Here is a 15,657-nt window from a genome sequence, read left to right on the forward strand (position 1 = left end):
CGCTTAATAACAGCCAAACCAAAGCAGCTTTAGAGGATAATTCTCTCTTGCAAAAGCCTCGCAGACAGCAAATCCCTTAGTCAGAGGATGCTGTGTGCATGCCAGACTTATATCGGTCATCCAAACTGGGAGGTTAAACCAGTAGATTCAGATTAAAAGTCTGACACTCTGCCGACTGAGATATCTGAGGCCTGTGAATGTATTTTCAACTGGTGAACATGTCCAGGAAAGTCACAGAAAATGCCTGGATAGAAAGAATGCCTCTTAAAGGATGGTACATGTCCAAGCAACACCCAAACAGGGACTTGAACACTGGACCCTCAGATTAAAAGTCTGATGCTTTGCTTACTGACCTATCCGGGCTCTAAATTTTTGCATATTGTCATACAACTAACCTGCTGGGCGGCGGCACAGTCTGATGAGGGGAATTCGTCAGAAGTTACATTTCCCTACAGAACCAGGCCTCCATTCCAGATCTGCCAGTCAATTAAATATGAACAATGCCTACCCGCCAGTATATTGAAAAGTAAAGACCTCGTGGCGTAATGGTAGCGCGTCTGACTCCAGATCAGAAGGTTGCGTGTTCAAATCACGTCGGGGTCATAGATTTTGTGCATGCAAACTGCCCTCATCACACAGCGAAGTCAATGACCAATTTGGAATTACTGTACAATTCTCGCTTAATAACAGCCAAACCAAAGCAGCTTTAGAGGATAATTCTCTCTTGCAAAAGCCTCGCAGACAGCAAATCCCTTAGTCAGAGGATGCTGTGTGCATGCCAGACTTATATCGGTCATCCAAACTGGGAGGTTAAACCAGTAGATTCAGATTAAAAGTCTGACACTCTGCCGACTGAGATATCTGAGGCATGTGAATGTATTTTCAACTGGTGAACATGTCCAGGAAAGTCACAGAAAATGCCTGGATAGAAAGAATGCCTCTTAAAGGATGGTACATGTCCAAGCAACACCCAAACAGGGACTTGAACACTGGACCCTCAGATTAAAAGTCTGATGCTTTGCAGACTGACCTATCCGGGCGCTAAATTTGCATATTGTCATACAACTAACCTGCTGGGCGGCGGCACAGTCTGATGAGGGGGCATCGTCAGAAGTTACATTTCCCTACAGAACCAGGCCTCCATTCCAGATCTGCCAGTCAATGAAATATGAACAATGCCTACCCGCCAGTATATTAAAAAAAAGTAAAGACCTCGTGGCGCAACGGTAGCGCGTCTGACTCCAGATCAGAAGGTTGCGTGTTCAAATCACGTCGGGGTCATGGATCTTGTGCATGCAAACTGCCCTCATCACACAGCGAAGTCAATGACCAATTTGGAATTACTGTACAATTCTCGCTTAATAACAGCCAAACCAAAGCAGCTTTAGAGGATCATTCTCACTTGCAAAAGCCTCGCAGACAGCAAATCCCTTAGTCAGAGGATGCTGTGTGCATGCCAGACTTATATCGGTCATCCAAACTGGGAGGTTAAACCAGTAGATTCAGATTAAAAGTCTGACACTCTGCCGACTGAGATATCTGAGGCCTGTGAATATATTTTCAACTGGTGAACATGTCCAGGAAAGTCACAGAAAATGCCTGGATAGAAAGAATGCCTCTTAAAGGATGGTACATGTCCAAGCAACACCCAAACAGGGACTTGAACACTGGACCCTCAGATTAAAAGTCTGATGCTTTGCAGACTGACCTATCCGGGCTCTAAATTTGCATATTGTCATACAACTAACCTGCTGGGCGGCGGCACAGTCTGATGAGGGGAATTCGTCAGAAGTTACATTTCCCTACAGAACCAGGCCTCCATTCCAGATCTGCCAGTCAATGAAATATGAACAATGCCTACCCGCTAGTATATTAAAAAGTAAAGACCTCGTGGTGCAACAGTAGCGCGTCTGACTCCAGATCAGAAGGTTGCGTGTTCAAATCACGTCGGGGTCATGGATTTTGTGCATGCAATCTGCCCTCATCACACAGCGAAGTCAATGACCAATTTGGAATTACTGTACAATTCTCGCTTAATAACAGCCAAACCAAAGCAGCTTTAGAGGATAATTCTCTCTTGCAAAAGCCTCGCAGACAGCAAATCCCTTAGTCAGAGGATGCTGTGTGCATGCCAGACTTATATCGGTCATCCAAACTGGGAGGTTAAACCAGTAGATTCAGATTAAAAGTCTGACACTCTGCCGACTGAGATATCTGAGGCCTGTGAATGTATTTTCAACTGGTGAACATTTACATTTACATTTACATGTCCAGGAAAATCACAGAAAATGCCTGGATAGAAATAATGCCTCTTAAAGGATGGTACATGTCCAAGCAACACCCAAACAGGGACTTGAACACTGGACCCTCAGATTAAAAGTCTGATGCTTTGCAGACTGACCTATCCGGGCTCTACATTTGCATATTGTCATACAACTAACCTGCTGGGCGGCGGCACAGTCTGATGAGGGGAATTAGTCAGAAGTTACATTTCCCTAGAGAACCAGGCCTCCATTCCAGATCTGCCAGTCAATGAAATATGAACAATGCCTACCCGCCAGTATATTAAAATAGTAAAGACCTCGTGGCGCAACGGTAGCGCGTCTGACTCCAGATCAGAAGGTTGCGTGTTCAAATCATGTCGGGGTCATGGATTTTGTGCATGCAATCTGCCCTCATCACACAGCGAAGTCAATGACCAATTTGGAATTACTTTACAATTCTCGCTTAATAACAGCCAAACCAAAGCAGCTTTAGAGGATAATTCTCTCTTGCAAAAGCCTCGCAGACAGCAAATCCCTTAGTCAGAGGATATTGTGTGCATGCCAGACTTATATCGGTCATCCAAACTGGGAGGTTAAACCAGTAGATTCAGATTAAAAGTCTGACACTCTGCCGACTGAGATATCTGAGGCCTGTGAATGTATTTTCAACTGGTGAACATGTCCAGGAAAGTCACAGAAAATGCCTGGATAGAAAGAATGCCTCTTAAAGGATGGTACATGTCCAAGCAACACCCAAACAGGGACTTGAACACTGGACCCTCAGATTAAAAGTCTGATGCTTTGCTTACTGACCTATCCGGGCTCTAAATTTTTGCATATTGTCATACAACTAACCTGCTGGGCGGCGGCACAGTCTGATGAGGGGAATTCGTCAGAAGTTACATTTCCCTACAGAACCAGGCCTCCATTCCAGATCTGCCAGTCAATGAAATATGAACAATGCCTACCCGCCAGTATATTGAAAAGTAAAGACCTCGTAGCGCAACGGTAGCGCGTCTGACTCCAGATCAGAAGGTTGCGTGTTCAAATCACGTCGGGGTCATGGATTTTGTGCATGCAAACTGCCCTCATCACACAGCGAAGTCAATGACCAATTTGGAATTACTGTACAATTCTCGCTTAATAACAGCCAAACCAAAACAGCTTTAGAGAATAATTCTCTCTTGCAAAAGCCTCGCAGACAGCAAATCCCTTAGTCAGAGGATGCTGTGTGCATGCCAGACTTATATCGGTCATCCAAACTGGGAGGTTAAACCAGTAGATTCAGATTAAAAGTCTGACACTCTGCCGACTGAGATATCTGAGGCCTGTGAATGTATTTTCAACTGGTGAACATTTACATTTACATTTACATGTCCAGGAAAATCACAGAAAATGCCTGGATAGAAATAATTCCTCTTAAAGGATGGTACATGTCCAAGCAACACCCAAACAGGGACTTGAACACTGGACCCTCAGATTAAAAGTCTGATGCTTTGCAGACTGACCTATCCGGGCTCTACATTTGCATATTGTCATACAACTAACCTGCTGGGCGGCGGCACAGTCTGATGAGGGGAATTAGTCAGAAGTTACATTTCCCTAGAGAACCAGGCCTCCATTCCAGATCTGCCAGTCAATGAAATATGAACAATGCCTACCCGCCAGTATATTAAAATAGTAAAGACCTCGTGGCGCAACGGTAGCGCGTCTGACTCCAGATCAGAAGGTTGCGTGTTCAAATCACGTCTGGGTCATGGATTTTGTGCATGCAATCTGCCCTCATCACACAGCGAAGTCAATGACCAATTTGGAATTACTTTACAATTCTCGCTTAATAACAGCCAAACCAAAGCAGCTTTAGAGGATAATTCTCTCTTGCAAAAGCCTCGCAGACAGCAAATCCCTTAGTCAGAGGATGCTGTGTGCATGCCAGACTTATATCGGTCATCCAAACTGGGAGGTTAAACCAGTAGATTCAGATTAAAAGTCTGACACTCTGCCGACTGAGATATCTGAGGCCTGTGAATGTATTTTCAACTGGTGAACATGTCCAGGAAAGTCACAGAAAATGCCTGGATAGAAAGAATGCCTCTTAAAGGATGGTACATGTCCAAGCAACACCCAAACAGGGACTTGAACACTGGACCCTCAGATTAAAAGTCTGATGCTTTGCTTACTGACCTATCCGGGCTCTAAATTTTTGCATATTGTCATACAACTAACCTGCTGGGCGGCGGCACAGTCTGATGAGGGGAATTCGTCAGAAGTTACATTTCCCTACAGAACCAGGCCTCCATTCCAGATCTGCCAGTCAATGAAATATGAACAATGCCTACCCGCCAGTATATTGAAAAGTAAAGACCTCGTGGCGTAACGGTAGCGCGTCTGACTCCAGATCAGAAGGTTGCGTGTTCAAATCACGTCGGGGTCATAGATTTTGTGCATGCAAACTGCCCTCATCACACAGCGAAGTCAATGACCAATTTGGAATTACTGTACAATTCTCGCTTAATAACAGCCAAACCAAAGCAGCTTTAGAGGATAATTCTCTCTTGCAAAAGCCTCGCAGACAGCAAATCCCTTAGTCAGAGGATGCTGTGTGCATGCCAGACTTATATCGGTCATCCAAACTGGGAGGTTAAACCAGTAGATTCAGATTAAAAGTCTGACACTCTGCCGACTGAGATATCTGAGGCATGTGAATGTATTTTCAACTGGTGAACATGTCCAGGAAAGTCACAGAAAATGCCTGGATAGAAAGAATGCCTCTTAAAGGATGGTACATGTCCAAGCAACACCCAAACAGGGACTTGAACACTGGACCCTCAGATTAAAAGTCTGATGCTTTGCAGACTGACCTATCCGGGCGCTAAATTTGCATATTGTCATACAACTAACCTGCTGGGCGGCGGCACAGTCTGATGAGGGGAATTCGTCAGAAGTTACATTTCCCTACAGAACCAGGCCTCCATTCCAGATCTGCCAGTCAATGAAATATGAACAATGCCTACCCGCCAGTATATTAAAAAGTAAAGACCTTGTGGCGCAACGGTAGCGCGTCTGACTCCAGATCAGAAGGTTGTGTGTTCAAATCACGTCGGGGTCAAGGATTTTGTGCATGCAATCTGCCCTCATCACACAGCAAAGTCAATGACCAATTTGGAATTACTGTACAATTCTCGCTTAATAACAGCCAAACCAAAGCAGCTTTAGAGGATATTTCTCTCTTGCAAAAGCCTCGCAGACAGCAAATCCCTTAGTCAGAGGATGCTGTGTGCATGCCAGACTTATATCGGTCATCCAAACTGGGAGGTTAAACCAGTAGATTCAGATTGAAAGTCTGACACTCTGCCGACTGAGATATCTGAGGCCTGTGAATGTATTTTCAACTGGTGAACATTTACATTTACATGTCCAGGAAAATCACAGAAAATGCCTGGATAGAAATAATGCCTCTTAAAGGATGGTACATGTCCAAGCAACACCCAAACAGGGACTTGAACACTGGACCCTCAGATTAAAAGTCTGATGCTTTGCAGACTGACCTATCCGGGCTCTAAATTTGCATATTGTCATACAACTAACCTGCTGGGCGGCGGCACAGTCTGATGAGGGGAATTCGTCAGAAGTTACATTTCCCTAGAGAACCAGGCCTCCATTCCAGATCTGCCAGTCAATGAAATATGAACAATGCCTACCCGCCAGTATATTTAAAAAAGTAAGGACCTCGTGGCGCAACGGTAACGCGTTTGACTCCAGATCAGAAGGTTGCGTGTTCAAATCACGTCGGGGTCAAGGATTTTGTGCATGCAAACTGCCCTCATCACACAGCGAAGTCAATGACCAATTTGGAATTACTGTACAATTCTCGCTTAATAACAGCCAAACCAAAGCAGCTTTAGAGGATAATTCTCTCTTGCAAAAGCCTCGCAGACAGCAAATCCCTTAGTCAGAGGATTCTGTGTGCATGCCAGACTTATATCGGTCATCCAAACTGGGAGGTTAAACCAGTAGATTCAGATTGAAAGTCTGACACTCTGCCGACTGAGATATCTGAGGCCTGTGAATGTATTTTCAACTGGTGAACATGTCCAGGAAAGTCACAGAAAATGCCTGGATAGAAAGAATGCCTCTTAAAGGATGGTACATGTCCAAGCAACACCCAAACAGGGACTTGAACACTGGACCCTCAGATTAAAAGTCTGATGCTTTGCAGACTGACCTATCCGGGCTCTAAATTTGCATATTGTCATACAACTAACCTGCTGGGCGGCGGCACAGTCTGATGAGGGGAATTCGTCAGAAGTTACATTTCCATAGAGAACCAGGCCTCCATTCCAGATCTGCCAGTCAATGAAATATGAACAATGCCTACCCGCCAGTCTATAAAAAAGTAAAGACCTCGTGGCGCAATGGTAGCGCGTCTGACTCCAAATCAGAAGGTTGCGTGTTCAAATCACGTCGGGGTCATGGATTTTGTGCATGCAAACTGCCCTCATCACACAGCGAAGCCAATGACCAATTTGGAATTACTGTACAATTCTCGCTTAATAACAGCCAAACCAAAGCAGCTTTAGAGGATAATTCTCTCTTGCAAAAGCCTCGCAGACAGCAAATCCCTTAGTCAGAGGATGCTGTGTGCATGCCAGACTTATATCGGTCATCCAAACTGGGAGGTTAAACCAGTAGATTCAGATTAAAAGTCTGACACTCTGCCGACTGAGATATCTGAGGCCTGTGAATGTATTTTCAACTGGTGAACATGTCCAGGAAAGTCACAGAAAATGCCTGGATAGAAAGAATGCCTCTTAAAGGATGGTACATGTCCAAGCAACACCCAAACAGGGACTTGAACACTGGACCCTCAGATTAAAAGTCTGATGCTTTGCAGACTGACCTATCCGGGCTCTAAATTTGCATATTGTCATACAACTAACCTGCTGGGCGGCGGCACAGTCTGATGAAGGGAATTCGTCAGAAGTTACATTTCCATAGAGAACCAGGCCTCCATTTCAGATCTGCCAGTCAATGAAATATGAACAATGCCTACCCGCCAGTATATTAAAAATTAAAGACCTCGTGGCGCAACGGTAGTGCGTCTGACTCCAGATCAGAATGTTGCGTGTTCAAATCACGTCGGGGTCATGGATTTTGTGAATGCAAACTGCCCTCATCACACAGCGAAGTCAATGACCAATTTGGAATTACTGTACAATTCTCGCTTAATAACAGCCAAACCAAAGCAGCTTTAGAGGATAATTCTCTCTTGCAAAAGCCTCGCAGACAGCAAATCCCTTAGTCAGAGGATGCTGTGTGCATGCCAGACTTATATCGGTCATCCAAACTGGGAGGTTAAACCAGTAGATTCAGATTAAAAATCTGACACTCTGCCGACTGAGATATCTGAGGCCTGTGAATGTATTTTCAACTGGTGAACATGTCTAGGAAAGTCACAGAAAATGCCTGGATAGAAAGAATGCCTCTTAAAGGATGGTACATGTCCAAGCAACACCCAAACAGGGACTTGAACACTGGACCCTCAGATTAAAAGTCTGCTGCTTTGCAGACTGACCTATCCGGGCTCAAATTTGCATATTGTCATACAACTAACCTGCTGGGCGGTGGCACAGTCTGATGAGGGGAATTCGTCAGAAGTTACATTTCCCTAGAGAACCAGGCCTCCATTCCAGATCTGCCAGTCAATGAAATATGAACAATGCCTACCCGCCAGTATATTTAAAAAAGTAAAGACCTCGTGGCGCAACGGTAGGGCGTCTGACTCCAGATCAGAAGGTTGCGTGTTCAAATCACGTCGGGGTCAAGGATTTTGTGCATGCAATCTGCCCTCATCACACAGCGAAGTCAATGACCAATTTGGAATTACTGTACAATTCTCGCTTAATAACAGCCAAACCAAAGCAGCTTTAGAGGATAATTCTCTCTTGCAAAAGCCTCGCAGACAGCAAATCCCTTAGTCAGAGGATTCTGTGTGCATGCCAGACTTATATCGGTCATCCAAACTGGGAGGTTAAACCAGTAGATTCAGATTGAAAGTCTGACACTCTGCCGACTGAGATATCTGAGGCCTGTGAATGTATTTTCAACTGGTGAACATGTCCAGGAAAGTCACAGAAAATGCCTGGATAGAAAGAATGCCTCTTAAAGGATGGTACATGTCCAAGCAACACCCAAACAGGGACTTGAACACTGGACCCTCAGATTAAAAGTCTGATGCTTTGCAGACTGACCTATCCGGGCTCTAAATTTGCATATTGTCATACAACTAACCTGCTGGGCGGCGGCACAGTCTGATGAGGGGAATTCGTCAGAAGTTACATTTCCATAGAGAACCAGGCCTCCATTCCAGATCTGCCAGTCAATGAAATATGAACAATGCCTACCCGCCAGTTTATAAAAAAGTAAAGACCTCGTGGCGCAACGGTAGCGCGTCTGACTCCAAATCAGAAGGTTGCGTGTTCAAATCACGTCGGGGTCATGGATTTTGTGCATGCAAACTGCCCTCATCACACAGCGAAGCCAATGACCAATTTGGAATTACTGTACAATTCTCGCTTAATAACAGCCAAACCAAAGCAGCTTTAGAGGATAATTCTCTCTTGCAAAAGCCTCGCAGACAGCAAATCCCTTAGTCAGAGGATGCTGTGTGCATGCCAGACTTATATCGGTCATCCAAACTGGGAGGTTAAACCAGTAGATTCAGATTAAAAGTCTGACACTCTGCCGACTGAGATATCTGAGGCCTGTGAATGTATTTTCAACTGGTGAACATGTCCAGGAAAGTCACAGAAAATGCCTGGATAGAAAGAATGCCTCTTAAAGGATGGTACATGTCCAAGCAACACCCAAACAGGGACTTGAACACTGGACCCTCAGATTAAAAGTCTGATGCTTTGCAGACTGACCTATCCGGGCTCTAAATTTGCATATTGTCATACAACTAACCTGCTGGGCGGCGGCACAGTCTGATGAAGGGAATTCGTCAGAAGTTACATTTCCATAGAGAACCAGGCCTTCATTTCAGATCTGCCAGTCAATGAAATATGAACAATGCCTACCCGCCAGTATATTAAAAATTAAAGACCTCGTGGCGCAACGGTAGTGCGTCTGACTCCAGATCAGAATGTTGCGTGTTCAAATCACGTCGGGGTCATGGATTTTGTGAATGCAAACTGCCCTCATCACACAGCGAAGTCAATGACCAATTTGGAATTACTGTACAATTCTCGCTTAATAACAGTCAAACCAAAGCAGCTTTAGTGGATAATTCTCTCTTGCAAAAGCCTCGCAGACAGCAAATCCCTTAGTCAGAGGATGCTGTGTGCATGCCAGACTTATATCGGTCATCCAAACTGGGAGGTTAAACCAGTAGATTCAGATTGAAAGTCTGACACTCTGCCGACTGAGATATCTGAGGCCTGTGAATGTATTTTCAACTGGTGAACATGTCCAGGAAAGTCACAGAAAATGCCTGGATAGAAAGAATGCCTCTTAAAGGATGGTACATGTCCAAGCAACACCCAAACAGGGACTTGAACACTGGACCCTCAGATTAACAGTCTGATGCTTTGCAGACTGACCTATCCGGGCTCTAAATTTGCATATTGTCATACAACTAACCTGCTGGGCGGCGGCACAGTCTGATGAGGGGAATTCGTCAGAAGTTACATTTCCATAGAGAACCAGGCCTCCATTCCAGATCTGCCAGTCAATGAAATATGAACAATGCCTACCCGCCAGTATCTTAAAATAGTAAAGACCTCGTGGCGCAACGGTAGCGCGTCTGACTCCAGATTAGAAGGTTGTGTATTCAAATCACGTCGGGGTCATGGATTTTGTGCATGCAAACTGCCCTCATCACACAGCGAAGTCAATGACCAATTTGGAATTACTGTACAATTCTCGCTTAATAACAGCCAAACCAAAGCAGCTTTAGAGGATAATTCTCTCTTGCAAAAGCCTCGCAGACAGCAAATCCCTTAGTCAGAGGATGCTGTGTGCATGCCAGACTTATATCGGTCATCCAAACTGGGAGGTTAAACCAGTAGATTCAGATTGAAAGTCTGACACTCTGCCGACTGAGATATCTGAGGCCTGTGAATATATTTTCAACTGGTGAACATTTACATTTACATTTACATGTCCAGGAAAGTCACAGAAAATGCCTGGATAGAAAGAATGCCTCTTAAAGGATGGTACATGTCCAAGCAACACCCAAACAGGGACTTGAACACTGGACCCTCAGATTAAAAGTCTGCTGCTTTGCAGACTGACCTATCCGGGCTCAAATTTGCATATTGTCATACAACTAACCTGCTGGGCGGTGGCACAGTCTGATGAGGGGAATTCGTCAGAAGTTACATTTCCCTAGAGAACCAGGCCTCCATTCCAGATCTGCCAGTCAATGAAATATGAACAATGCCTACCCGCCAGTATATTAAAAAAAGTAAAGACCTCGTGGCGCAACGGTAGGGCGTCTGACTCCAGATCAGAAGGTTGCGTGTTCAAATCACGTCGGGGTCAAGGATTTTGTGCATGCAATCTGCCCTCATCACACAGCGAAGTCAATGACCAATTTGGAATTACTGTACAATTCTCGCTTAATAACAGCCAAACCAAAGCAGCTTTAGAGTATAATTCTCTCTTGCAAAAGCCTCGCAGACAGCAAATCCCTTAGTCAGAGGATGCTGTGTGCATGCCAGACTTATATCGGTCCTCCAAACTGGGAGGTTAAACCAGTAGATTCAGATTGAAAGTCTGACACTCTGCCGACTGAGATATCTGAGGCATGTGAATGTATTTTCAACTGGTGAACATGTCCAGGAAAGTCACAGAAAATGCCTGGATAGAAAGAATGCCTCTTAAAGGATGGTACATGTCCAAGCAACACCCAAACAGGGACTTGAACACTGGACCCTCAGATTAAAAGTCTGATGCTTTGCTTACTGACCTATCCGGGCTCTAAATTTTTGCATATTGTCATACAACTAACCTGCTGGGCGGCGGCACAGTCTGATGAGGGGAATTCGTCAGAAGTTACATTTCCCTACAGAACCAGGCCTCCATTCCAGATCTGCCAGTCAATGAAATATGAACAATGCCTACCCGCCAGTATATTGAAAAGTAAAGACCTCGTGGCGTAACGGTAGCGCGTCTGACTCCAGATCAGAAGGTTGCGTGTTCAAATCACGTCGGGGTCATAGATTTTGTGCATGCAAACTGCCCTCATCACACAGCGAAGTCAATGACCAATTTGGAATTACTGTACAATTCTCGCTTAATAACAGCCAAACCAAAGCAGCTTTAGAGGATAATTCTCTCTTGCAAAAGCCTCGCAGACAGCAAATCCCTTAGTCAGAGGATGCTGTGTGCATGCCAGACTTATATCGGTCATCCAAACTGGGAGGTTAAACCAGTAGATTCAGATTAAAAGTCTGACACTCTGCCGACTGAGATATCTGAGGCATGTGAATGTATTTTCAACTGGTGAACATGTCCAGGAAAGTCACAGAAAATGCCTGGATAGAAAGAATGCCTCTTAAAGGATGGTACATGTCCAAGCAACACCCAAACAGGGACTTGAACACTGGACCCTCAGATTAAAAGTCTGATGCTTTGCAGACTGACCTATCCGGGCGCTAAATTTGCATATTGTCATACAACTAACCTGCTGGGCGGCGGCACAGTCTGATGAGGGGAATTCGTCAGAAGTTACATTTCCCTACAGAACCAGGCCTCCATTCCAGATCTGCCAGTCAATGAAATATGAACAATGCCTACCCGCCAGTATATTAAAAAGTAAAGACCTTGTGGCGCAACGGTAGCGCGTCTGACTCCAGATCAGAAGGTTGCGTGTTCAAATCACGTCGGGGTCAAGGATTTTGTGCATGCAATCTGCCCTCATCACACAGCGAAGTCAATGACCAATTTGGAATTACTGTACAATTCTCGCTTAATAACAGCCAAACCAAAGCAGCTTTAGAGGATATTTCTCTCTTGCAAAAGCCTCGCAGACAGCAAATCCCTTAGTCAGAGGATGCTGTGTGCATGCCAGACTTATATCGGTCATCCAAACTGGGAGGTTAAACCAGTAGATTCAGATTGAAAGTCTGACACTCTGCCGACTGAGATATCTGAGGCCTGTGAATGTATTTTCAACTGGTGAACATTTACATTTACATGTCCAGGAAAATCACAGAAAATGCCTGGATAGAAATAATGCCTCTTAAAGGATGGTACATGTCCAAGCAACACCCAAACAGGGACTTGAACACTGGACCCTCAGATTAAAAGTCTGATGCTTTGCAGACTGACCTATCCGGGCTCTAAATTTGCATATTGTCATACAACTAACCTGCTGGGCGGCGGCACAGTCTGATGAGGGGAATTCGTCAGAAGTTACATTTCCCTAGAGAACCAGGCCTCCATTCCAGATCTGCCAGTCAATGAAATATGAACAATGCCTACCCGCCAGTATATTTAAAAAAGTAAGGACCTCGTGGCGCAACGGTAACGCGTTTGACTCCAGATCAGAAGGTTGCGTGTTCAAATCACGTCGGGGTCAAGGATTTTGTGCATGCAAACTGCCCTCATCACACAGCGAAGTCAATGACCAATTTGGAATTACTGTACAATTCTCGCTTAATAACAGCCAAACCAAAGCAGCTTTAGAGGATAATTCTCTCTTGCAAAAGCCTCGCAGACAGCAAATCCCTTAGTCAGAGGATGCTGTGTGCATGCCAGACTTATATCGGTCATCCAAACTGGGAGGTTAAACCAGTAGATTCAGATTGAAAGTCTGACACTCTGCCGACTGAGATATCTGAGGCCTGTGAATGTATTTTCAACTGGTGAACATGTCCAGGAAAGTCACAGAAAATGCCTGGATAGAAAGAATGCCTCTTAAAGGATGGTACATGTCCAAGCAACACCCAAACAGGGACTTGAACACTGGACCCTCAGATTAAAAGTCTGATGCTTTGCAGACTGACCTATCCGGGCTCTAAATTTGCATATTGTCATACAACTAACCTGCTGGGCGGCGGCACAGTCTGATGAAGGGAATTCGTCAGAAGTTACATTTCCATAGAGAACCAGGCCTCCATTTCAGATCTGCCAGTCAATGAAATATGAACAATGCCTACCCGCCAGTATATTAAAAATTAAAGACCTCGTGGCGCAACGGTAGTGCGTCTGACTCCAGATCAGAATGTTGCGTGTTCAAATCACGTCGGGGTCATGGATTTTGTGAATGCAAACTGCCCTCATCACACAGCGAAGTCAATGACCAATTTGGAATTACTGTACAATTCTCGCTTAATAACAGCCAAACCAAAGCAGCTTTAGAGGATAATTCTCTCTTGCAAAAGCCTCGCAGACAGCAAATCCCTTAGTCAGAGGATGCTGTGTGCATGCCAGACTTATATCGGTCATCCAAACTGGGAGGTTAAACCAGTAGATTCAGATTAAAAATCTGACACTCTGCCGACTGAGATATCTGAGGCCTGTGAATGTATTTTCAACTGGTGAACATGTCTAGGAAAGTCACAGAAAATGCCTGGATAGAAAGAATGCCTCTTAAAGGATGGTACATGTCCAAGCAACACCCAAACAGGGACTTGAACACTGGACCCTCAGATTAAAAGTCTGCTGCTTTGCAGACTGACCTATCCGGGCTCAAAATTGCATATTGTCATACAACTAACCTGCTGGGCGGTGGCACAGTCTGATGAGGGGAATTCGTCAGAAGTTACATTTCCCTAGAGAACCAGGCCTCCATTCCAGATCTGCCAGTCAATGAAATATGAACAATGCCTACCCGCCAGTATATTTAAAAAAGTAAAGACCTCGTGGCGCAACGGTAGGGCGTCTGACTCCAGATCAGAAGGTTGCGTGTTCAAATCACGTCGGGGTCAAGGATTTTGTGCATGCAATCTGCCCTCATCACACAGCGAAGTCAATGACCAATTTGGAATTACTGTACAATTCTCGCTTAATAACAGCCAAACCAAAGCAGCTTTAGAGGATAATTCTCTCTTGCAAAAGCCTCGCAGACAGCAAATCCCTTAGTCAGAGGATTCTGTGTGCATGCCAGACTTATATCGGTCATCCAAACTGGGAGGTTAAACCAGTAGATTCAGATTGAAAGTCTGACACTCTGCCGACTGAGATATCTGAGGCCTGTGAATGTATTTTCAACTGGTGAACATGTCCAGGAAAGTCACAGAAAATGCCTGGATAGAAATAATGCCTCTTAAAGGATGGTACATGTCCAAGCAACACCCAAACAGGGACTTGAACACTGGACCCTCAGATTAAAAGTCTGATGCTTTGCAGACTGACCTATCCGGGCTCTAAATTTGCATATTGTCATACAACTAACCTGCTGGGCGGCGGCACAGTCTGATGAGGGGAATTCGTCAGAAGTTACATTTCCATAGAGAACCAGGCCTCCATTCCAGATCTGCCAGTCAATGAAATATGAACAATGCCTACCCGCCAGTTTATAAAAAAGTAAAGACCTCGTGGCGCAACGGTAGCGCGTCTGACTCCAAATCAGAAGGTTGCGTGTTCAAATCACGTCGGGGTCATGGATTTTGTGCATGCAAACTGCCCTCATCACACAGCGAAGCCAATGACCAATTTGGAATTACTGTACAATTCTCGCTTAATAACAGCCAAACCAAAGCAGCTTTAGAGGATAATTCTCTCTTGCAAAAGCCTCGCAGACAGCAAATCCCTTAGTCAGAGGATGCTGTGTGCATGCCAGACTTATATCGGTCATCCAAACTGGGAGGTTAAACCAGTAGATTCAGATTAAAAGTCTGACACTCTGCCGACTGAGATATCTGAGGCCTGTGAATGTATTTTCAACTGGTGAACATGTCCAGGAAAGTCACAGAAAATGCCTGGATAGAAAGAATGCCTCTTAAAGGATGGTACATGTCCAAGCAACACCCAAACAGGGACTTGAACACTGGACCCTCAGATTAAAAGTCTGATGCTTTGCAGACTGACCTATCCGGGCTCTAAATTTGCATATTGTCATACAACTAACCTGCTGGGCGGCGGCACAGTCTGATGAAGGGAATTCGTCAGAAGTTACATTTCCATAGAGAACCAGGCCTCCATTTCAGATCTGCCAGTCAATGAAATATGAACAATGCCTACCCGCCAGTATATTAAAAATTAAAGACCTCGTGGCTCAACGGTAGTGCGTCTGACTCCAGATCAGAATGTTGCGTGTTCAAATCACGTCGGGGTCATGGATTTTGTGAATGCAAACTGCCCTCATCACACAGCGAAGTCAATGACCAATTTGGAATTACTGTACAATTCTCGCTTAATAACAGTCAAACCAAAGCAGCTTTAG

The sequence above is a fragment of the Coregonus lavaretus genome (assembly GCF_964263955.1).
Source record: "Coregonus lavaretus genome assembly, chromosome: 12".
Taxonomy (NCBI): domain Eukaryota; kingdom Metazoa; phylum Chordata; class Actinopteri; order Salmoniformes; family Salmonidae; genus Coregonus; species Coregonus lavaretus.